Below are 24,294 nucleotides of genomic sequence, written 5' to 3'. Positions count from 1 at the left end.
GTCCAGTAGTTAATTAAGACTTCAAGCTTCCAGAGCAGTGGGCAAGGATTCGATTCCCTAGCTGGGCAACTAAGATCTCACACACTGTACGGCATGGTCAAAAAATAAAATGATGTTTAAACAAAAGGAGTGTGCTCCCTAAACCTACGGTGAAAGCCTAAAGTAAATAAAGTGAAAGTCACTCAGTCGTGTCCAACTCTTTGCAACCCTATGGACTACACAGTCCGCAGAATTCTCTAGGCCAGAATACTGGAGTGGGTGGCCATTCCCTTCTCCAGGGAGCACTAAACAAACAAACAAATGGAATAACAGTGAAGCTTAATTCAGGACATCCCCCACTGAGTCCCTTCCATTAGGTTGCTCACCAAAGGGGATAAAGGGTACCCTGAAAGGTTTGGGTGGGAGTGCGGGATAAACAGCAGAAAGAATCAGCTGCTACAGCAATTCAAAGGAGCCTGAAGACTTCCCAGAGTTTCTGGGTGAAGAGCCCTGGACGGGACTGGGGCAGGAGACCAGGTCTCCTGCTCAGCATATAGTCACAGGATTTAGGCATTTCTGAGGACTCTGTTTTCTTTTTTATCATCATGCAGGCTGGTCTGTTTTTCACCTCCATATTCTTGCACCTACTGCTGCTCCTTCCTGGAAGGTGGGCAGTTTATGAGCTGGGAGGATCCACTGCATCCATTTTTCCAGATTATCTCCTACTCATTTCTTTGCCTTGTTTGACTGACTTGCTCCGTTCCAGATCAAAAAGCCCTTTCCTCTGTTGTGCTTCTATCATTCTTAGTACATGTATCATTGCACATGTGCCATTTATGGCGCTTGTCAATTTGTCTATCCATCTCCCCCAGCCTGAGTCTCCTTGATGGCATTGTATCTTTCTATCTCTAATGTATGGCCATGATGGGGAATCAGGAATTGCTAAAATAATCAAATTAACCTGAGACTTCTCAAAACAGTGTTTCTTCCTCTTCTTTCCATTTTTACTCCTAGGCTAATTAAAAGTTTTTCTTTATTCAGTGAAAACATATCATAGGCTTTTCAATTTTAGGTAGTGTAAATCCAAATTTTAGGGGAAATATTTTCTTTTCTGGGACTTCCCTGGTGGTTCAGTGGTAAAAAAATCCGTCTGCCAACACAGGAGGCACGGGTTCGATCCCTGGATCTGGAAGATTGCCTGGAGAAGGAAATGGCAACCAACTCCAGTATTCTTGCCTGGGAAATCCCATGGACAGAGGAGCCTGGTGGTCTACAGTCTGTGAGGTTGCGAAAGAGCTGGACACAACTTAGTGACTAAACAACAACAATAGTTTTCTTTTCTACCCTGAGACTATTGGAGAAGGTGTAGAGAGAAGAACCAGCATGTTAGTAACAGCAACAAGATCTGCCACACCAGTGGTTAAATTCTCGATTCATGATTCAGTGACTAACCCCCGTAGAAATATGTGAACTACTTCTTAGGGTTATGTTAGGGGAGGCACCATAATGACCACAGCTGATTTGTAAGAGCCAGCCAAAATTATGTTAACCACTGATGCTTGCAAGCTTCTCACATCAAAGCAGAGTATTATATAAGCTGCTGTCTGCTGAAGGCCAGCAGAGCTTCTTGCCATAGTATTATTACAATAATAATTAGTAACCCTATAAGCATTCTTCATCCAGGCACCATAAGCACCCCACAAATGTCACAAATTCTGTGTACCCAGGCATTACTTGCCCCACAATGGAATGAGGCAGCATCAGGGAACAGAAGGCAGCTGCTTTCTACATATATCATTGAGGCTCCAGTTGCAAAGCTGAACTCCTCCTCCCCTTCTCCATGGTAATTGTGGTCTGAGGTTTGAAAGAATATCTTTTGTGCGTTGATTTCTGTTCCACCTCTTACTCGATACCATGTCTGAGATTGCTGTCTTCTTAGGAGCAGTAAATCATCAATCTGCTGCTGAACACTGAGAGGCTTCTGACTAGAGAAAGTCCCTCCTTGTTATAGTTAATGCGGAAGTGCTAAAGTGTTCCTTTGTCTGCTGTCTTTACGGGTTTGGTTTTTTTTAATTTTTATTTTTTATTTATTTATTTTTCAGTGGGTTTTGTCATACATTGATATGAATCAGCCATAGAGTTACACGTATTCCCCATCCCGATCCCCCCTCCCACCTCCCTCTCTAACCCTAACTTTACGGGTTTTAAACATTTGTTTGAACCAAGTGCTGTTTCACCCTTGAGGGAGCAGCTTCCTCACCTCATGGGCAAGCTGGCAGCTGTTGGAAGAGTTTTCAACACCAGATTATTTTAAGGCATCTGTAAAGTGGGTGAAAACTAACTCCAGGGCAAAGCGGTTAAAAAAAAAAAAACACGCAAACTTTTAGAAATAAATCAGAATAACATCCACACCTCGCAGAACAGCTGGCTCCTCAAGCACCTAGGAAGTTACTTGGTGCCTGGCAGTGTTTGCAAGATTCTATCCCAACAACCGGGTCACGGGCTTGGCTTAACAAAGAATAATATGAATCTCCTGCTTTCACATGCAGTTCAGCAGGGTGACATCTGACCAGAAAGACTGTGGTTATTGCAGTTTCTGGTTTCAGCAATTTCACACTGAAGTGGTAAAGCAAAAAAAAAAAAAAGCTCATTGGCATATGTTATATAATTTTTAAATGTGTACTTAGTAGTAAATATCAGCTTGATCTTAAAGTTTGTTGATATGGCCTTAAAGCAAATTAAAAAACCAAACAGTTTCATTCTTACATAATAACAGCGCAGCACATTTCTCGGTCTTATCATATCATATACCAGCACGGCTTAATATGATTGAGCCAAATTATATGGAGAAGCTTACACACCATTGCTACTATATCTGTAGCCCAATCAGCCCAACCTCACATAGGAGGAGGGCAGAGCTATTACCCTTTGTTTACAGAGGAGGAAATGAAGGCCCAGAGAAGATGCATGGCTGCCAGACCTAGAGCACGGTTCTCATGGTCCTAAATTTAGCCCATCAAGTCATGACATCTTTCCTGGTTGGGGATTACGGTTTTAAAAATGATTGCTCATGCGGCGATTCATTATTATAAATAATCTAATAACTCATGATGAAGGAACTAGAAAACCAGGGCTAGCAACAAGTGTGTGACAGCTTGAATTTTCACCAGCTGTATTCATTGGCTTCAGGCCCAGATGCCATCTGACCTTCAAGCTAGCCAAGCACGTGGGTATTTCTTATCAGCACTCAGAACCAAAAACTCACTGTGATATTTGAGAGAGCCAGAATTTTGTTAGGGAGGAGAGAGGGTGAAGACAATAAAGACACCGTCTATTTTGAGATGGACTTGTTATTTCTTCTTGGTTATGGCTCTGAGGGTAGGAAGCATCAGTGCTGTTTCTCAAGTATATTTGAGCCCTTACTTATATGTCTAACCCTGCATATAGATTCTGTAGACACTAAGAAAAGGTTAGGGTACAATTTTAGGCTCAGTGGTTTTCTGTGTAGTTGTGGAGAGCAGGAGGACATAAGATGATTTCCGAGCAACATGGGCAAATTTTGGCCCATTGATCAAGTTCAGTCTGCCTCCTGTTTTTGTACAGAGTGTGAGCTAGGAATGGTTTTCACAATTTTAAATGGTGTGGGAAAGATTAAAATAAGAGTACTATTTTGTGACATATGAAAATTATGTGAAATTAAAAATTCCATATCCATAAATCAGATTTTATTGGAACACGGCCACACTCACTCACTTACGTCTTATCTGTGGCTGCTTTTGCGCCACAGAGGGCAGCAGAGCTGAGTTGTTGTGACAGAGACCATATGGGCCACAAAGCCTAAAATAGTTATGAATACTGTCTGGTCCTTCACAGAAAATAGCTTGCTGACCTCACGGTTGATACTACTCTACTGGTTCTAGTGGGGTGATTTACAGTCAGTTTAAGAACCAGAGGCCTTCTACAAAGGGTGGGAGAATTTGAGGTGGAAATAAAGCTTTGACAAGAAAGTGCTTCCAAGTAGAGCTTGAGAATCAAGATATTGAGCCTTGTGGCTGAGGGAAAGGCCAGTCACATATGGGCATCCATTCGGCTCTCCACTGACAGCTATATAACCTTGGTACGTTCTTTAACTTCTCTAGCTCGGTTTCCTCAGATATTAAACAGAAGTCCTAATACCCACTCCTCAGGACTATTGTAAAGCCCATAGTAAGATTCCATACACAAAGTTAGCACATTGCCTGGTACAGAGCTGTTGTCTTGTAAACATTAGCTGTTCATAGTAGTGATTGCCATTAATTCTCACACTTGACCATCTATTAATAAAATAAGGCAACATTTCATCTAAAAATTAAGTCCTTCAGAGGTTATTAGTGAACAAGCTGTTAAAATCTTAGAGATGAATTTGAGCAATTGAATCCTGTGAAGTGGTCCTAAAAGAATTATAGCATGTGAATATATTCCCAGTATGTTCCATGAAGATATGTTTCATAAGCCATGTAATTCTATTTTGCCAGTGTATCCAGATTGGAAACTCTCTACGAGAATCTAGTGAAAGCTATCAACCCCACTCCTTGATAAACACACACTGCACATATAAACATGTTTTGCATACAATCTTAGGGCTTAGTGGGTCCCTTGAATTCCATCCCTGGTTTCTAGGTTAAGAACTCATGCTCTCGTTGCTCACTCATACTTATCAAACCCACAAGACATTGATATATGAAACAGAATGCTAAATTATTAATTTATGAAGAAGAAATAATGTCAAGTAGACTAAAATCCTTGTATTGGCCAATCAGCTCATTATCTTGCTATACAAAAGCTACATGAAAAGCCAAAGTACAATTAAAACTGAGAATGGAATCATAGCAAAGGGAATTAGAGAATGGTCTTAATAGCTCTTGTCGCCAGACTATCATAGTCTGATGCATCCGTTTCTGTTGTAGAAGCACCCCTGCCAAGGATGATGGAACAGTCAGTCCAGACCCTCTCCTGTAGACAGTTCCTGATGCTTGTACTCTCTGCTTTCGGACACAGTAAAGGCTAACCTCCTTCTGTGATCACTCTTGCTAAATAAAGCTACAGCACAAGCAATTAGATCCCCATATGCAGACATGGTCATTTTCTTACATTATATCTTCTCATTATATACATATGTAATATCTATATCTGTCAATCTATTGGGAAGTTCCCAGGTAGCTCAGACAGTAAAGTGTCTGCCTACAATGCAGGAGACCCAGATTCGATCCCTGGGTCAGGAAGATCCTCTGGAGAAGGAAATGGCGACCTATCTATCTAGGTCAATCTGTCTATCTAATCTTCCATATACAGATTCCAGTTTAGGGTGAGTTTATTGTATTCATTTTGCATAATTTCTTTTTCAGAAGGGATCTTTGCTAAAAATCAGGAGGTATCTGACTGTCCCCTGTCCCTCCCCTACCTCCAATCCATACTGACTATAGAAGAAAAGGATCCATTGTTTCCTTTCTCCTTCCTTCCTGTCTCTCTCTTTCTTAAATAAATTTTAATTTTGAAATAGTTTAAGATATCAGTACAAGAAATTTCAAAAGTACTATAGTACATAGAGTTCCCATGTACCTTTTACCCTTGCATAATCACGGCACAGGTCAAAACCAGGGAATTACATTGGCATAATATTATAAACTCATATTACCTTACTTGGATTTCACTAGTTTTTACATGCACCCTCTGTGTGTGTGTGTGTGTGTGTGTGTGTGTGTGTGTGTGTAGTTCTGTGATATTTCAGCACACGTGTAGATTGAGAAACCAACATCACAAAGAAACTGTGTTACTCCTCAGTAGTCAGTGATTTTCTTTTATAAGTACTCCATTTTCAGTGTTAGAAATCTTAGTCCAGGAGAATTTTACTATTTCACACATCTGAAGTTCTTATGCAAATAACCTTGAGGGACAACAGTTGTGACCTCACCAGTGCCTTCCCCTGGGGAATAACCACATTCTCTATAACCAAGGCCTCAATGGCAACTTCTAGTCCCAAACTGTCTTGAGTTTTATTTCTGAATCTTTGAATAGTTTCTGTCATTGAGCACATTCTTTTTTTAATGTACATCCATAGAAATAATCTAGCAGGATTTTTGAAAGTTAGGATTTCTGATTAAAATTTCTCTGACTATAGTTGCATAATAAAAAATTTCTTGGATTTCCCTGGTGGTCCAGAAGTTGAAAGTCCGCCTGCCAGCACAGGGGACATGGGTTCAATCCCTGGTCCTCTAAGATACCACATGCTGCAGAGAAACTGTGTTCATGTACTGTAACTACTGAAGCCTATGCACCCTAGAGCTCATGCTTGGCAACAAGAAAAGTCATTGCAGTAAGAAGCCTGTGCACAACTAGAGAATAGCCCCTGCTTGCTACAACTAGAGAAAGCCTGCACACAGCAACAAAGACCCAGTGCCATCAAAAATAAATAAATTATAAAATTTCATAATCTATGACATGTTGGCATGTGTGTGTGTGTGTGTGTGTGTGTGTGTTTGCTTAGTCACTCAGATGTGTCCAACTCTTTGCGACCCCACAGACTGCAGCCCACGGGGATTCTCTAGGCAAGAATACTGGAGTGGGCTGCCAAGCCCTCCTCAGGGGGATCTTCCCAACCCAGGGATTGAACCCAGGTCTCTGCACTGCCTCCTGCACTGGAGGCAGATGCTTTACTGTCTGAGCCACGAGGGAAGCCCATGAATACTGGGGTGGGTAGCCTGTCCCTTCGCCAGGGGATCTTCTTGATCCAGGAATTGAACCAGGGTCTCATGCATTGCAGGCAGATTCTTTACTAGCTGAGCTACCAGGGAAACCTGTGTTGGTATATCCCTTCACACAAATCTAAACTTGTTTCCTCTGGGCTCTGAGGTTTCCTATACATATGTCCTTCATATCGGCTTTTCACCTTGGGGGGTTGCATGTGGACATATTTAGGGCCAATGTCGTCTTCTAAAAAACGCCATACAAGATTACAGTCTTCAGAAGTCTGCTCTCAGGGAGCTCAGTTTCCTGGTGAGTTTTCGGAGCAGTACACTGTTGTTTGCCTCAGAGTTTTCATAAGTACTTTTGCATGACCATCCCCTGAGATAGTGCAAAACTAAATCGTTACTGGAGCCAGCCCAATGAGCTAAGTGTTTTAAATAAATAAATAATGACACGTGCATATTGAGTGTAACCATCATAACTGTCTATTTAAGGTCATTACAGAGAACGAAGCCTAATTCAATCCAGGAGCTAAAACATTCTCTAGGACCTAATTAATTCTTAGGATAAAAAAACTGGTTGTTGATCAAAGATTGGAGAATGTTTATTCCATGACTTGGAAAGGAGAAAGAACCCATGATCGGTGGTGGGAATGTAAAACAGTAAAGCCACTTTGGAAAACAGCTTGGCAGTTTACAGTTAAAAGTTAAACGTAAAAATACTTGGAAATTCCACTCTTACCTAAGAAAAGTAAAAATATATGTTTACACAAAGACTCACATTCAAATGTTCATAGCTTCATTATTCATAGGAGCCAAAATCTGCAAATAACCCAACTGTCCACCAAGTAGTGAAGAGATGCATAAAATGTGGTGTATCCATACAATAGATGTTGTCTGTGTGCTGAATGGGGTCCGACTCTGTGATCCCATGGACTGTAGCCCACCAGGCTCCTCTGTCCATGGGATTTTCCAGGCAAGAATACTGGAGTGGGTTGCTATTTCCTTCTCCAGGGGATCTTCCTGACCCAGCAATCAAACCTGCATCTCTTGCACCTCCTGCACTGGCAGGTGGATTCTTTACCACTGCACCACCTGTGAAGCCGCACAATGGATGTTACTCAGAAGTAAAAAAGGAATAAACTACTGACATGTGGTACATAATAGATGAACTTTAATAACGTCATGTTCAGTTAGACACAAGAGACCACATATTATATGATCCCATTTGTAAGAAATGTCTAGAAAAGGCAAACTTATAGAGACAGATATTAAATTAATGATTGCCTGGGTTTGGAGATGAGAACAGGATGAGGGCATAAGGGATTGTGTTGAGGGTATAGAAATGTTCTAAACTGATTTATAGAGATGGTACACCACTTGGTAAAGTTACTAAAAATAATTGAATAGTACATTTGAAACAGGTAAATTTTCTAATATGTAAAGTGTAGCTTGATAATGTTGTTTTCATTTTTAAAAAGGGAAGTAACCCATATTTTTCTGGGAGACAGAAGGATCAGCCATGGGTAAGTGCTCTAAGAAATTCCAGGGATTTTTCAAATCTCAGTTTGGGCTGAAGCATATGTTGCCAGTCACTCTCCAGGTCTCAGCAATCCTCACTGTATTTCTCTCTTTGGAAGGTATTCTTTCCCTCCCATTTCTAGTTTGAGACTAGAAAGCATTTCAAGTTTATGGTGCTTGAGTGGAAGAACCAGCACTTTTATTACCTCTTATACCCTTGGCTTCTCTGAATGGGAAGGGCCATGTCAGCAGATGCCTAATGGAAAATCTTAGTGGGAGAAAGAAAAACTTATTCGTCAGTCTAAATCTGATTTGAGGAAATGGGGAAGGGAGGGTACAGAACTGAAGAGATAGTGTCCTGGAGACATGGGGGAGAGAAGAGGGGATTGGCCTATCTGATTCCCTTGGGGGAGAGCCCCAGGGGGTGCAGGGGGCACCCAGGCTGGAGAGAACCCATTCCCCTGGGGAATCTCACTGTGATAAGAAGCTGGCCCATCTTACAGGGACTTTTGCTGCTCTCAGTAGTCCTGTGTGTCCATGATATTTGCACGACAGCATGGCCAGAGGAATCTGAGTGGGCTAGAGGGTAGCCAAGTGTGGTGTAGACCAGGAGAGGAGCCAGGGAGCAGAGACACAGTCCATCCAGTGTCCAGAAGAGGACAGCTTGGACTAGGAAGGTATATAGTATGAGTATAGTTATAAACTTTGCATGCATATCTATCATTTATTAGTTCTGGGTTCTTGAGCAAATTAACCCCTCTCTACTAATGATCTATTTCTATGTACATTTTGTAGTACACTGTACTATTATATTATTCTATCATTATAATTTGCCTGCAGTGGTTGCATTCAGCTTCAGGGTCAGCTGCGGGCTGAGGTCAGCTGAGATGCTGAACCGGTTGGGCCTCCCTCACCATGTGGTTCTTTTCATCCATTAGTTTGATCTGGGAGTCTTAAATGAAGTTGGGTTCAAAGATGATAACCTCCAATATGCAAGAATTTATCAATAAGTCATGCTTGCTGAAGGATCATTGGCCAAAGCAAATCACCTGGGTTAGCAGGTAATCATTGTGAAGGTGAGAATACTGGGAGGTCTGATTCAGGTAGGTACCAGAAGCATAACAGCCTACCACACTTCCTAAGCCTCAGTTACTTCATCTGTAAAATGAGAATGATAATATTTCTTTTGTCTTATGCAGAATAAATAAGGTCATATATGTAAAGCACCCATGAAAAAGTCTAGCACTTAGTGATCAGTGGATACTTGTTTTTATCATTATCACTAACATTGCTATCATTATTGCTACTGTACTTTCACCTCAGAGTATTATCAGAGTATCAGGGTATCAGGAGATTTGGGAGTGAAAAACCAGGAGGGCCTGACCTAATCTAGGAAGTCAGGGAAGACTTTTTTGATAAAATATTTCAACTGAGGTCTGATAGATAAATTAAAGGTTGAAGATCCCCTGGAGAGGGGAATGGCCACCCACTCCAGTATTTTTGCCTGGAGAATTCCATGGGCAGAGGAGCTTGGTGGGCTACAGTTAATGGGGTCGCAAAGAGTTGGACATGACTAAGCAACTAATACACACACACACACACACACACACACACACACACACGCTAAAGGCATGGAAGCAAACTAATTGTCCATCAACAGAGGAACGGTTAAAGAAAATGTATATATATATATATATATATATATATATATATATATATATGCATGTGTATATATATGTATATGTGTGTGTGTGTATATATGGGCTTCCCAGTGGCTCAGCAGTAAAGAATCCACCAGCAATGCAGGAGACGCAGGTTCGATCCCTGGGTTGGGAAGACACCCTAGAGGAGAGCAAAGCAACACACTCTAGTATTTTTGCCTGGAGAATCCCATGGACAGAGGAGGCTGGTGGACTACAGTTCATAGGGTTACAGAGTCAGACATGACTGAAGTCACACAGGCACACATGTACATATATATGCCATTGCAGCAACATGGGTGAACCCAGAGATTATCATACTAAGTGAAGTAAGTCAGACAGAGACAAGCATCACAAGATATAACTTAATTATGGAATCTAAAAAATAGTACAAATGAACCTATTTACAAAACAGAAACAGATTCATAAACATAGTAATAGAAAACTTATGGTTATCAAAGGGGAAGGGGAGGGAGGGATATACTGGGAGTGTGGGATTAACAGATGCATACTACAATACATAAAACAGATAAACAGCAAGGACCTATTGTGCAGCACAAGGGACTATATTTAATGTCTTGCAATAAGCTTTAATGGAAAATAATTGAAAAATACAGTATATATACATAAATATATAACCAAATCACTTTGTTGTACCCCTGAAACTTACCTGATATTGTAAATCAACTAAACTTCAATTTTAAAAAAGTTTGCTAGGCTAAAGGGATCCATGGGAAGACCATTCCAGGAGAGGAAACAGTGTGTGCAAAACCCCTGAGGCTGGGGGGAATAAACAGTAACTACCACGGCCATGAAACAGATGATTATACAATGTTAGTATTGCAAACCTAGAGATATTCCCTGGATTTTTGAACAGGTCCACCTTTAACATTTGCAGGGCCCAGAGCAAGAGTACAAAGAAAGGCCCATTGACTATACATCTAAGTATTTAAAATTATAAACCTAGCTAATAAACTATCAATACAATATGTTCTATCTTCCTACCTTGTCAGATACACCCCCGGCTCACCCCCGTTGACTTCACAACCCCAGCTCCATCCTGAACTGTGAACGTTAGCACACCTGCACGTGGACCCCACAGACTGCACATCCAAGCTTCTCTCCAGCAGCAAATAGCCATTGCCCAGCATCCCTCAGAGTGTGTTCACCAGCTATGCAGTCAACTTTCAAGATGGACTGAGGCTGGAGGGCTGTAGACCATTCAAGGAGAACATTCTGGGATCTTGAGTCCCCAGCGTACGGTCCAGGAGGGAAAGTCCGTTCTCTGAATGGACATATTCCCTTGGTCCAGGGGTTTGTTTGTCCTGGAAGGAGAGGCCAGTCAAAAGGAGGGTTAGAAAGGAGCCCCTGAAACACAAGGCCCAAGCCTGGGCCCCTTACACCCAGCACAAGACTGGTTTTGGGAACCCAGGGAAAATAATGAAGCCATGGGAGGGAAAGGCTTCCTGGAGGAGGAAATGCCCAAGCCCAGTATTTCCCAGCAGAGGAAGCATCTGCTGCAAAATCGAAGTACATGGCATAATAAATCTAATGTTTCTTGAAATCAAATATGAAATGTTACAACCAGGTGGCAGATGTTTTAGCTTTGGTCAAGGCATTTCTCTTCAAGCCCTTTTATTTAGCGAGATTGCCAGCGTTCTGATTAGCTGCAGTTTTAGTGGAGAAGGCTTACTCTGCTAGGCTCAAACATGGCTTAGCAAAGAGCAGAGGGGCCTGTGTGCTCATTTCGAAGCTGTTATCATGAGGATGACTAGTTGATCTCCTTGCAGTCCAAGGGACTCTCAAGAGTCTTCTCCAACACCACAGATCAAAAGCATCAATTCTTCGGCACTCAGCTTTCTTTATAGTCTAAATCTCACGTCCATACATGACTATTGGAAAAACTATAGCTTTGACCAGATGGACCTTTGTTGTCAAAGTAATGTTTCTGCTTTTTAATATGCTGTCTAGGCTGGTCATAGCTTTTCTTCCAAGGAGCAAGCGTCTTTTTTCCAGTCAATTCTAAAGGAAATCAGTCTTGAATATTCATTGGAAGGACTGATGCTGAAGCTGAAACTCCAATACTTTGGCCACCTGATGCAAAGAACTGACTCATTTGAAAAGATCCTGATGCTGGGAAAGATTGAAGGCAGGAGGAGAAGATGACAGAGGATGAGATGGTTGGATGGCATCACTGACTTGATGGACATGAGTTTGAGCAAGCTCTGGGAGATGGTGAAGGACAGGGAAGTCTGGCATGCTGCAGCCCATGGGGTCGCAAAGAGTCAGACATGACTGAGCGACTGAACTGACAATCACGAGGATGAGAAAGATTTTCTTCATTTAAGGGCTTAACTATGAATATATTTTCAGTGACTCATACAATGAGATTTAAATGCAGCTCTAAGTGTGAGATGGATGGAGAAGCCTAGTGGGCTACAGTCCATGGAGTCACAAAGAGTTGGACACGACTGAGTGACTTCACTTCACTTCACTAAGTGTGAAATAGCCATGTGCTAAGAATGTGGAGGGGGAAAACATAATGGAATGAACACAGACTAAAAAGCATAAACATGAGCCCTGACACATTCTTTCCCTTCCAACACAATGCTGACCAAGGGCCGTCATTCACCCACGCCCCACTCATCCCCAAGATAGCTGTCGTTGAGACTGAAGCACTAGAATACTTGATAGATGGAAGGATTCATTCTCAATAGTTATTCACCTACCTTACCATGAAAATGAGAAGTGTGCCTTTGTGGAAGCCCAAGGGTGGCAGGATTAAATGCATTAAACAGAGCCAGGAAATCTTACATTTTTAAATGTAACAAGCTCAGTCATTTGGCCCAGGGGGAAATAGCAATGTCAGGAATGAAGCACTAATTACCAGCAATATCCCAGAAGGGAGGCAGGGAGATTGTGTTGAAAGGGACCCAGGGGCAGAGGTGGGTGACCCAAGGCACAGTCTCCTCAGCAGCCTAGTTCAAGGTCCTTGCAAGAGTAGGGCAGCCTCCCAGGGAATTTATTCCTCATTCTTGTTCCATGCAAACCCCACCAAGAAAGCAATAAATCTTGTCTGACTCTTTGCAACCCCATGGATTGTAGCCTGCCAGGTTCCTCTGTCCATGAAGATTCTCCAAGCAAGAATACTGGAGTGGGTTGCCATGCCCACCTCCAGGGGATCTTCCCAACCCAGGGATGGAACCCAGGTCTCCTGCACTGTGGGGGGATTCTTTACCATCTGAGCCATCAGGGAAGCCCTATATAAAGGTAGATGAGGCCAAAATATCTGCAATGGAGGAGAATGAGTGAACTCCAAAGTTCACTCATTGAACTTTGGGGCAGAGGCGGGTGAACTCCAAAGTTGCCAATTTGGAAGACTGGGAGAAAAGGCAAACCCATAGATAGATATTCAATTTAGGGAGAGTTGTTTATTATTATGTTTATTATTATTATTATAACTATATTATCAATAATTAATTTTTACTCAGTTCTCACTATGTGCTCAGCAGTGCTAAAATTTACAAGCATTGGTTCTGTGAGGGATATACACACCCTATGAGGAAAGTGCTATTATTATCTTGTTTTACAGATGAAGACAAAGAAGCCTAAGGAGACTGGGTCCAGAATGGTAGAGAAGGTGATGGATCCATTTTGGACAGAGTGAATCAGTTCTCAAAGGGCATCCCCATGACTGTCAAAAATCAGAAATTGAACCTGGAGGATAAAGTCAGGGTGGGCAGGGAAGAAGGGCATGTAGATCTCCACTATCTGTTCAGTCAATAAATAAAAATGTAGAAACAACACAAAATCAGAAACTGAAGTTAGGAGAGATCAGGACTAAAAAAGTAGCTTTGAGAGCCAGGTGATGCTAAAGACAGGGGTGTGGATGTGAATGGAAAACCTTCAGTAATAGGAGCCCAATGTGTGCTTGTGTGCCAAGTCACTTCAGTCGTGTCCAACTCTTTGCTACTCCAGGGACTATAGCCTGCCAGGCTCCTCTGTCTATGGGATTCTCCAGGTAAGAATACTGGAGTGGGTTGCTGTGCCCTTCTCCAGGGGATTTTCCCGACGCAGGAATCAAGTCCGAGTCTCTTATGTCTCCTGCATTGGTGGGTAGGTTCTTTACCACTAGCCCCGTAGTAACCAGTAAACAAGAATGGGAGAGATTTTTGTCTGTTTGCTGTTTTTAATCAATAGCCAATCCGAAGCAAACTTAACACTCTCTTGGGACTCTTAAGGACACTTAACAGACAAGAGCTAACTCTGGGTTTCTAGAAGTGTTTAGAAGGCATGAGAGGAGATTCTCAACCACCTGAGTAATCCAGGAAACACTTATCCTGAAGAGAAGGCTAAAGCAAACTTTTCTAAACATAGCAATAGAAACTCTTAGGAGTGATTCACAGCCCCGCTCTTCCTAGAAGCAAGTGGCTCAAGCATTTTAGTAAGAGGCCAAGGCAGATAAGCCACTGCGTGGAACTTAAATATGCATCGTTTAGTTTTTTTTGCTGTTTTCCGAGTGAGTAGGATTATTAAATGTTTTATGTTTCATCTGTACCTATTGCAAGCACAGATTGGGTCTAAATGCCCCTGAGAGCAATTTCTCCAAAGTTCCAGCACTTCCAACTCCCTGGCCAGCCCTTTGTCAGCACCAAATAAATGATGAGTGAATGGAGAGGGGAGGCACTCTTTCTGAGAAACAGTAGTCCTCTGCAGGAGAGAGATGAGAACCACAGAACATTAGCTAACCTTAAGCTAACAGAGGCCTTGGAGATGACTAGCATAGCAGTTCTCACACCTCAGCACGCATCAGGATTTCATGGAGGACTCGTTAATACACAGGCTCCATCTCTGTCATTATAACGATGGTAATGACAAATTTTCTTCTGACTGCGCAATCAAGGCAGTATTGATAGGAATGAACTCCAGAGGCTGTGCATAAGCAGGGAGGGAGCTGATCATTCAGGGCCAGTGCTCAGTTGTATGACACGTACTGCTCAACTTTTGTCCTATCTGTTAAATATACACCGTGTCATTAAATGCTTTTAAATCTTAAAAAAAGGGGGGGAGGGGGCATCCCCAGAATGGGGTGGGATGGGACCCGAGAATCAGCATTTCTAACAATTTCCTAGATGATGCTGTTTTATTTCATCACACCTTGAGGATCACGCAACTAGTGCAATCTCTTCATCTCACAAACAGAAAGCCGAAGCCCCGAGGGTGTGAACAGCTTGTCCTGGGTTGACTAGCTAATGGCAGACCTAGGATTAGAATCTTAATCTTTCTCTCTTTTCCTCATTTCTAAGTGTTTCAGCATGTATTTCCTAAAAATAAGAACTCTCTTTTGTAACCAGAGTACATTTATTTACTGTATTGTATTATAACACCATATCAGGAAATCAATTAAAGCAATATTATAAACTAATGTACAGACCTTAGTCAAATTTTATCAATTGTCCCACTCGTGTCCTTTATTGGACTAGGACCCAATCCAGAGTCACACAAATTTAGTTGTGATGTCTCTTCAATTTGCTTTAATCTTGAATGATTCCTCAGTCTATCTTTGTTTTTAGGGTCTTGATATTAGGGTATTATTTTGAAGAATGTCTCTAGATTTGGGTTTGTCTGATGTGTTTCATGATGAGATTCAAGATCTGCAGTTCTGGCATAAGTAGCAAAGCAGCGATACAGCGTCCTTCTCAGGATATCATGTCAGGAGGCACAGGAGGTCTATTTTTCCATTTCTCATGATAGGAACGCTGATCCCTCGGTTAAGATGGAATCTGTCGGGTATTTCCATGATAAAGTTACTATTTCATCCCTTTGTGACAAGTAAATATCTTGTGAGGAGAAACCATGAGACTATGTAGGTTCATTCCTCATCATACTTCACCTGCTGATTTTATCATTCATGAATAACTTTTCCTTGAAGCAACTATTAATGTGGTGGTTGCCAAGTGGTGATTTTTGAATTCTATCTTTTCTCCTACATTTATTAGTTGGAGCCCTACTGTAAGGAAAAATTTCCCCCTTTTCCCCATTCATTCATTCTTTCATATCAGTGTGGGCTCACTTATGGGTTCTTTTTTATTCTAGAATCCATATCTCTTACCACCTAAGTCTGTTCTCTTTCAACTCTATGGCCTACCTGCTCATAACAGCATTATTTCAGAGATGACTTCCTAGTTCATCACATTGGTTCAAAAACTGAATTGAAATTTTATTCAGACCATAAACTTTATGATAGATCTCCTCTTTCATGATGGTGCAGGGTCCAAGCTAGAGTCTAGGCACACCAGTGGTCTTAAGGGTATTAGTATTATTGCTCTGGGTCACATTTTCCAAGGTCATAATAACAAGTTAAAATTTTTTTGCCTTAAAGCAATACCTTCATCATTTCCCACTCACCTTAATTCCTCTTGGGCCATGTGTGTAATGAGTCTATCCATGCTTTTATTATGGTCCTTGAGCAAAAGAAGGATCCCATCCTTGAACTCAGAGAATGGGAGAGAGGTAGGCAGAGCTAGTCATGGCCAAACCTAGGTTCCTATGAAGGCAAAAACTGCTTTAGTTGTCAAGTTCTCTCTCTCCTGCTCCTCCTTCCGATTCCACTGTCCCTGGGGTACCTGAAGGAGGGACATCTGACTTGCATTTGTACTTGGTTGTTCGAGTCCAAAGGAGAGTGCCAACTCACAAGTCAATATTTGCCATTTTTCACTACTAATTACATGATTTAAAAAAAAACAAAACAAGCGTTTACCACATCCTTGATTTCACCATCATGTCATTGTGCAAGAAAAATAAAACAGCAGAAGCAAGATATGCCTTAAAAAAGAAAAAACCAAAACCTGCTTTCTGTTTTTTAGAAAGAAATATAGCTGACTCAAAATCATAAAGAAATGAAAATTTCATCTTCTGTTACACATACTTCTGTCCTCTAAGATGTATTCCAAGGGAAATTGCTCTCAGAATTTAGCCACTTATAACAAGTATCAGATTCTCTGGGAGTAGGACCTCAAACTGAACCAGGTTGAGTTGGAATATCTAATACAGTAGTTCTCAAACTATGGTGATATTGCCCCCCTACGGGCATCTGGTAGAGGGTGGCTGCGGTTTTCTGGTTGTCACAATGGGTGAGGTGTGGGGGAGGGAGGTTATTGGCATTTCATGGGCAGGGTCCAATAGGTTAAACATCCTGCTTTCATGGAACAGTTCCATATGGCATGAATTGCCCTGCCCAAAATGCTGATAACATCCATGGAGAAACAAAGAGCTTTTCCAGGAATTTGGAATTAGACTAAAAGTCTAATTCAGTGTAACAGCTGTCTTGAATTGAGGAATTGTAACCCCAGGAACTTTTGGCTGTGGGCATTATTTACACAGTAGATTGGGCAGTAGAGAGAAAAAGAGAGCTAGTCTATAGTAAGAGGGGACCGACAGAGGTATGTAGAAGAAATGGGGATAAATGACAGAGTGAGATTCTTACTCACACTGTGATTCAAGCCCTTGGTTCTCATTACACTTCAAGCCCACCTATCACCCTGTTGTTGGTTTCTGTGACACCCTGCTGCTTGCAAACAAGTGTTTACTTCGGAGAAACTAACTACTCTCTTCTGTCACCTGGATGAGCAACAGAGAAAGCTAGTGTGTCCGGGGAAAGAGGGAAGAAGACTCAGAGGGAAATAGGGATGTATCATTGGAGGCAGCCCGAAAGCCTTAAGGGTCCTGGTCAGTTTCTGAGGCCCAACTGCCTGTAGACCAACCCAATGTGGCCGGAGAGGTGGGTCCTAGGAGATGGGTCTCTCCAGAGATGGCACTGTGGCTGGGGCTGGACAGGGGGAGGTGGGGAGCAGTTTCAGAGGAGGAGGAAGTACTGGGTAGCAAATTGTACTGAGTTCACTGCACACCCAGTGGGAGGTCAGCCCAGACTGAAACTGAACTTTCTTAAATCCCTACCATGGAAAAGACCAGAATGTGTTTGGATTAGATGAAGCTGTTTAATCTAGACCTGACTGCCAAGGGGTTGCATTTAGGAATGAGGGGTCAGTTAGGAAAATGGCCCCCAGCTGAAAACAAAAAAGTCACTTTGTTTAAAAAGAGAACAAAACCCATTATGCTCAAGGGAAAACATCTCTTCAAATATTAACCTTGGTTTCTTAATTAGCTTTTTATCTACTTGAGTAGGATACTCAAGTTTGTGTTGAAGATGATAGGTTTCATTTCTGTTACTCTTAGAACTGCATGAGATAGAGGGGGAAATGATGGTTTTGTGGCATATTTCTATTTCTGTGGGCTGATACTTAATTGCATGGCTCTAGCTTCTTTAGCTTTTAGAAAAGGAAGATCAGAGAGGGAGAATATAATCCCAAGAAACTTGGGATTTACCAGCCTGCAAATCATTTAACAGTGATAAAGGCATGGCTTCAAAAGGGGCAGTTGTCATTTTCACCTGCCATTTCCAGGCAGTGAGTATAGACAGATGAAGGAAATGTGGAAGATGACACCGTGTTCTGTGACATGGAGTGTGAGATCCAAGGTTTTCCCTGCAAGTCTTCCATACAATCTCGCTTTTCTTGGCTTTCAAAGATGGTGCTGGTGTTCATGATTGATCAACACTATTTACTCGAGATTATATCTTTGTTACTTCCCACCCAGCATTCCCTTAATGGTCTTCTCATTCCTAACACTGCCATCATAGGATCAGCTTCAGAATTGGTTGCTTTAAGACATGCATCTTTCAAAAACTGTATCTCATGGTCATGAACGGAAACCATTTTAAAACACAAGGCAAAAATCAAGTCTTGTGCAATACTCATCTGATTAAGCCCCCACAGCTCTCTAAAGGAAGATGTTCCTTGTCTTAACATGTCTTCAGCAGTAGAACTGCACCAAATCAGTCACTCTTGTTACTCAATCCTGCCTAGTCTGAAAAGCTCTTGACCAGCGGGTAGAAAATAGTTCCTGACATGTGGTGGGCAGTCAGTAAATGCAAGCTGAATTGAAGCCAAGCCTGAGTTCTAATCCTATTTGTGCTACCAGTTATCAGAGTGAGCTGGCCCTTGTTTTTTTCATTTGTCATCGGGGCAGATTGAAGGACTATCTTATCTGTAAGGTCTCTTGCAACTCTAAAATCTACAAGCAATAAAATGTTTTGTAGTGCAGTTAGTATTCTGAGCCATTTCTCAAGGCTTCTGTCTAACTTTTGGAGAATTCGTTACATTATTGACCCCTATGCCCCGCTCCAGTTGGCTTATTACATGCTTAGTGACCTTCTCTCTGATCCATGAATAGGGCGAGTTCTCCTGACCCCAAGAAATTATTCTTGCTGTTCCCTCTGTCTGGGTTGCTTTCCCACACTCTGCAAGGCTGGTTGCTTCTCATCACTCGGGCTTTAGCTGAAATGTCTTCTTCTAAGAAGTCTTTCCTGATGACTTATCTTGGGTATCTCCCCAAGCCTGATACTCTCTGTTACATCATCATATTTATTTCTTGTTGTTCGGTCGCTAGGTCGTGTCTGACTCTTTGTGACCCCAAGGACTGCAGCACGCCAGGCTTCTCTGTCCTTCATTATCTTCCAGAATTTGCTCAAACTCTTGTCTGTTGAGTCAGAGATGCCATTCAACCATCTCGTCCTCTGTTGCCCCCTTCTCCTCCTGCCCTCAATCTTTCCCAGCATCAAGGTTTTTTTTCCAATGAGTCGGCTCTTTGCATCAGATGGCCAAAGTATTGGAACTTTAGCTTCAGCATCAGTCCTTCTAGTGAATATTTTGGGTTGATTTCTTTTAAGATTTATTTCTAACAGTGCTTATTACAACTTATCATTATCTTATATGTTTACTGTTTGTTTTAACTCCCTCCCCCTAGACAACAAATTCCACAAGGGCAGAAAAGTATCTGTATTCTTTTTCACTATGTCTTTAGAACCGGGCTTCCAAGAACCCATATTCATATAATGCTTTTTCCAGAATCGAAAAGTCTGCCTCAGAAGAATGGATACATATATATGTATGGCTGAGTCCCTTGGCTGTTCACCTGAAACTATCACAACATTGTTAATGGACTATTCTCCAATATAAAATATAAAGTTTAATAAAAGTGTAAATATATCATTATAAAATATAAAAAAGAAAAGCAAAGTCTTCCTCTGAGAAGACTCAGCCCCTTGCTGGGCACTTGGGCTTGGTGAGCCAGGCATGCACTGGATTTCAGCCCTTCCTAGCCTCTGGGCCAGGTACCCTTGTTCAGTGAACAACCTACACAACTGTGTGCATTCTTTCTGCCCAGTACCATGTAAAATGAGGATCGTAGGAACATGCTAGTTGAATAAATCAACTTTGTAGAGGTTCAATTTACTTACAATATAACGCACCATTTTAAGCACTCAGTTCAATGGATTTTGATAAATGCATGTACACAGGTAACCACTACCACAGTCAAGATATAGACATTCCATGGCCCTCCAAAGTTCCCCTATGTCCTGCAGGTGTCTCCTCTCCCTCACAGCACTCCCCACCCCACCAACCTCAAGCAATCATTGAATCTTTTCATTGTATTTAGTTGTATCTCACCTCTTTGCTAAAGAATTTCAGAATGACTTTAAAATGGAATAAGTATATCAAAGTCAATAAAAGGGAAGAAAAAAAGAGGACAGGGCAAGATTAAGAGGTGCAAGGCAGATACTCCAACCATAAGGGCTGATAGAACATCTGTGAGTTAGCATGAAGTCAGGCTTAGCTGCAGCCTCCTTATAGCCAAGACAAGGAGGGAAAGCGGTACTTCACCTATCATCTGAAAGGAAGAAGCATTTCATTAATCATGGGGGAGACAAACTTTCCCTAGTACAAAGATCCAAGATATTCCTCACTTGGGTTACCAGACAGAAGTTTTTGAAGGATGCTCTGAATGGTATCTTCAATGAGAATTTCATAGCAACTACAGTAGGTATAGTCACTTGTCTATTTTTAATCCAGATGGTCTTCTGTTAACACTCCTATAGCAAACATTATTCCTAAATAAGATGATCTCACTGGGTTTTTCAGATAAGTGAGATAGTAAAACATTCAAAATTATCTTTTCTAGTGAGATCTGGGACTCAGGAATCCTTTACCGTCCTTTTGAGCAGAGCACTTGCTTTGAAACCCAGGTAAACAGGTGGGAGGGTTAATGCTCAGTTGTGAAACTTTAAAGGGCTTGGCCAGGATCCCTGTTTTGATCAAAGGCCTTCCCATCCCTGCCTGGAGCTGAGCTGTGAGTGGGGGATATGTCTGAAAAAAAGCCAAGATTTTCTTAAGGAATAAATTTTGGAGCTGGGTCAAAAAGAGCCAGGGCTCCAATGAGATGCCAAACTTCTATGTAGTAGAATGTTCAAACACTTGAACATGAAAGATATTGTGGGCAAGTGTTGACAGCTTTTCACCACAGCCATAAAAAATTTCTCTGTAATGTCTTTGGAAGACTGAGTTCTAAGCCACTTCATCCTTGGCTGTTGATGGGTTAGAGAGCCCCTGAAGTTAATACACTCTTTCCTCCTGGGTTTGAATCAACTGGGAAATAAGACAAAGGGTAAAGCAGATGGGAGGTAAAGTAACCTGTTGAGGGAAGTGTGCCTGGTGTGAAGAGCTGACTCATTGGAAAAGACCCTGATGCTGGGAAAGATTGAGGGCAGGAGGAGAAAGGGACAACAGAAGATGGGATGGTTGGATGGCATCACCAACTCAATGGATATGAGTTTGGGCAAACTTTGGGAGACAGTGAAGGACAGGGAAGTCTAGCATGCTGCAGTCCATGGGGTTGCAAAGAGTTGGACACAACTAAGTGACTGAACAACAACATTTAAATGTTTTTGTTCAAAACATTGTTGTTCAAAACAACCTGCTCAAAACAGTAGCTTTTGTGTAACAACATTGATGGTTGAGGTTAAACCTTTTTTTTTTTTTTTTGGCCTGCCATGAGATGTGAGATCTTAAGTTCCCCAAGCAGTGATGGAAGCTGTGTCCCCAGCATAGATTCTGTGGAAGCACATTGAAGCCCCAACCTTTCTTTTTGAAAATTAGTAGTTACCAGCACTATTTTCTTTCTACTTTTCAATAAGAAGGAGAAGGAAATGGCAACCTGCTCCAGTATTCTTGCCTGGAAAATCTCATGGTCAGAGGAGCCTGGTGGGCTGCAGTCCATAGGGTCGCAAAGTGTCGGGCACAACTGAGCGACTAACACTTCAATAAGAAGACTATCCCTATAGTTAATTTTGTTTGGGGGTGTGTCTATGTTATCTAAAAGTGGCCTTAGTCATTGAGATCTATATAAAGAAAGAGGAAGAGGGTGGCTCCCAAGGCCCCTTTGTTTTACACTACTTAATAATCCCTTGGTTCTTCAAGGTCATTCTTGCCACCCCTTGCTTTGGGGACTGCTATTATAAATAAGATTTTGCTAGAGCACTAAGAACAGTGATCTTGATATATTCATGTTGCAGGATCTACAGGTGGTTCTGCTGGGTGAAGTGCTAGTAGATGCATTTTTTTAAAAAAGACTCCCTGAAATAAAGAAATTCTGATTTATAGTGTTTTCTATTTTCCCTTTGCTGTGGAGTAAATGCTCCCCCCATGGTTGGTTTCAAGTTATCAATGTGACATCACCAAACACAGTTGGGAAGAGAAACACCAGCTTATGGTATTTCCACCAAACAGACACACAAATAGTCTCAAAAGAACCAATGTTATACTTTAGTTTTTAAAATTCAGTAAAGTAATTAGGAAGTGATATGTTTTGAGCATTTATTACATTTGATTTTAAAATAATTTAATTGTGAGTTTATATAATTTAATTTGTAATAATGGTTGCTTTTAACATGTCAGCTTCACAAATTCCTGAAGTTTAAGGATCACCTCTCATGACATGCTCGGAGCCAGCTCCAGCATGTCACTGGTTCTGATTAACATAATTAAAAGCCAAGGAAAAATCAGTACCACTATGAGCGGAAAAAAGTACCAATCAGTGGTCATTACTGAAAAGTCTGTGTTGGACAGAGCCCCAGTGCCAGTTTTTTTTTTTTTTTTAATTGAAAACCTCCTGGAAAGGAGTCACCCTTTCGTTTATTTATTTTTGTAAATTATTTTTTTAATTACTTAATTTATTTGATTGCATTAGGTCTTAGCCTCAGCACATGGGATCTTTGTTGCATCATGCAGGATTTTGTTGTGGTGCAGAGACTCTCTAGTTGTGGTATACGTTGCCCTGTGGCATGTGGGATCTTAGTTCCATGACCAGGGATCAAGCCCCTGTCAGTTGCATTGCAGGACAGATTCTTAACCACTGGACCACCAGGGAAGTCCCCCAACCCTGCCAAATTTTAAGAAAAAATCCTAATGTTTTAGGGGGCCATCCAGTCACTTCAATAGGCCTATGGTTTTGAGAGAACAGAGGATTTGCCTTTTGATAAAAAAAATAGGATAATTTCTACTTTCAGTCAATCCATCAGTCAGAACCCATCGACAACTGTGACAAAGACAACAAACGTTTTGACATTTGACGTCAACTTGAATCTTGAGCATCCCTTGTGGCTCAGCAGGTAAAGAACCCATCTGCAATGTGGGTGACTTGGGTTGGATCCCTGGGTTGGGAAGATCCCCTGGAGAAGGGAAAGGCTACCCATTCCAGTATTCTGGCCTGGAGAATTCGGGTTGCAAAGAGTCAGACACAACTGAACAACTTTCATTTCACTTGAGTCTTGAGCAGTTTACTGTGTTTCAGGACATGGTGGCTGATGGGGCTGAGGATCTACTGTGCACCCAGAGGGGAGGAAAATGGGGCCCAGCGAGGAAGGCGAGAGGGAAACCAGAGTGGAAAGGCTGCAGCAGAGTCAGAATGGATCCCCTCCTACGTTCATCAGGCCAGAGGTCGAAAACAGAGCATCAGTAACCTCCCCAGAAAGAAAAACCTGGAAACGTTTTCATATCATTTTCAAAGAGGACTTTTTACCCTAAAGACAGTCAGCAAATGGAGATGGCGGCATCAGAACAACAAACTAGCATTTCTTCCTTCTTTTTAAAAAGAAACACGATTGTTTTGTCTCTGACTTACTCATGTGCAAAGCGGAAAGAGGTGTGTTTGGAGTCAGCGCTTCCTCTGAGCAACTTTGCCAAGTCACCTAACCTCTGTTCCCTCCTGTGCAAAACCTGGCAGAGTGGGCTAAAGAGCGTTCTGTGTGTGTGTGAGGTCAGATGAGAGTGTGTGTGTCAAAGCCCCTTGTATACTCTAAGGCACTTGCAACCCTTTAAAACCAGTATGCTGCCTTTCCAAATAGATTAAAAAATTTTTTTCTTGTGTTTTAAACATTTTTCCTGCAAGGGTGTAATGGATTATGGAATGAGAAACTT

At 41.7% G+C, this 24,294-nt stretch overlaps 1 long non-coding RNA gene across 1 annotated transcript in view; it reads left to right on the top strand.

Moving 5' to 3' along the window:
* The window catches only part of LOC136169162 (uncharacterized), an 88,039-nt gene extending 64,324 nt beyond the window's left edge, over positions 1-23,715 (top strand). The window contains exon 4 of the long non-coding RNA XR_010663391.1: positions 23,669-23,715. This is a non-coding gene — a long non-coding RNA (uncharacterized lncRNA). The remainder of the gene's footprint in view (positions 1-23,668) is intronic.
* The last annotated feature ends 579 nt before the right edge of the window (positions 23,716-24,294 follow it).

This window comes from Muntiacus reevesi, chromosome 5 (genome assembly GCF_963930625.1).
Source record: "Muntiacus reevesi chromosome 5, mMunRee1.1, whole genome shotgun sequence".
Taxonomy (NCBI): domain Eukaryota; kingdom Metazoa; phylum Chordata; class Mammalia; order Artiodactyla; family Cervidae; genus Muntiacus; species Muntiacus reevesi.
Note: the sequence above shows the minus strand (reverse complement) of the source record. Positions and strands in the feature narration are given on the sequence as shown.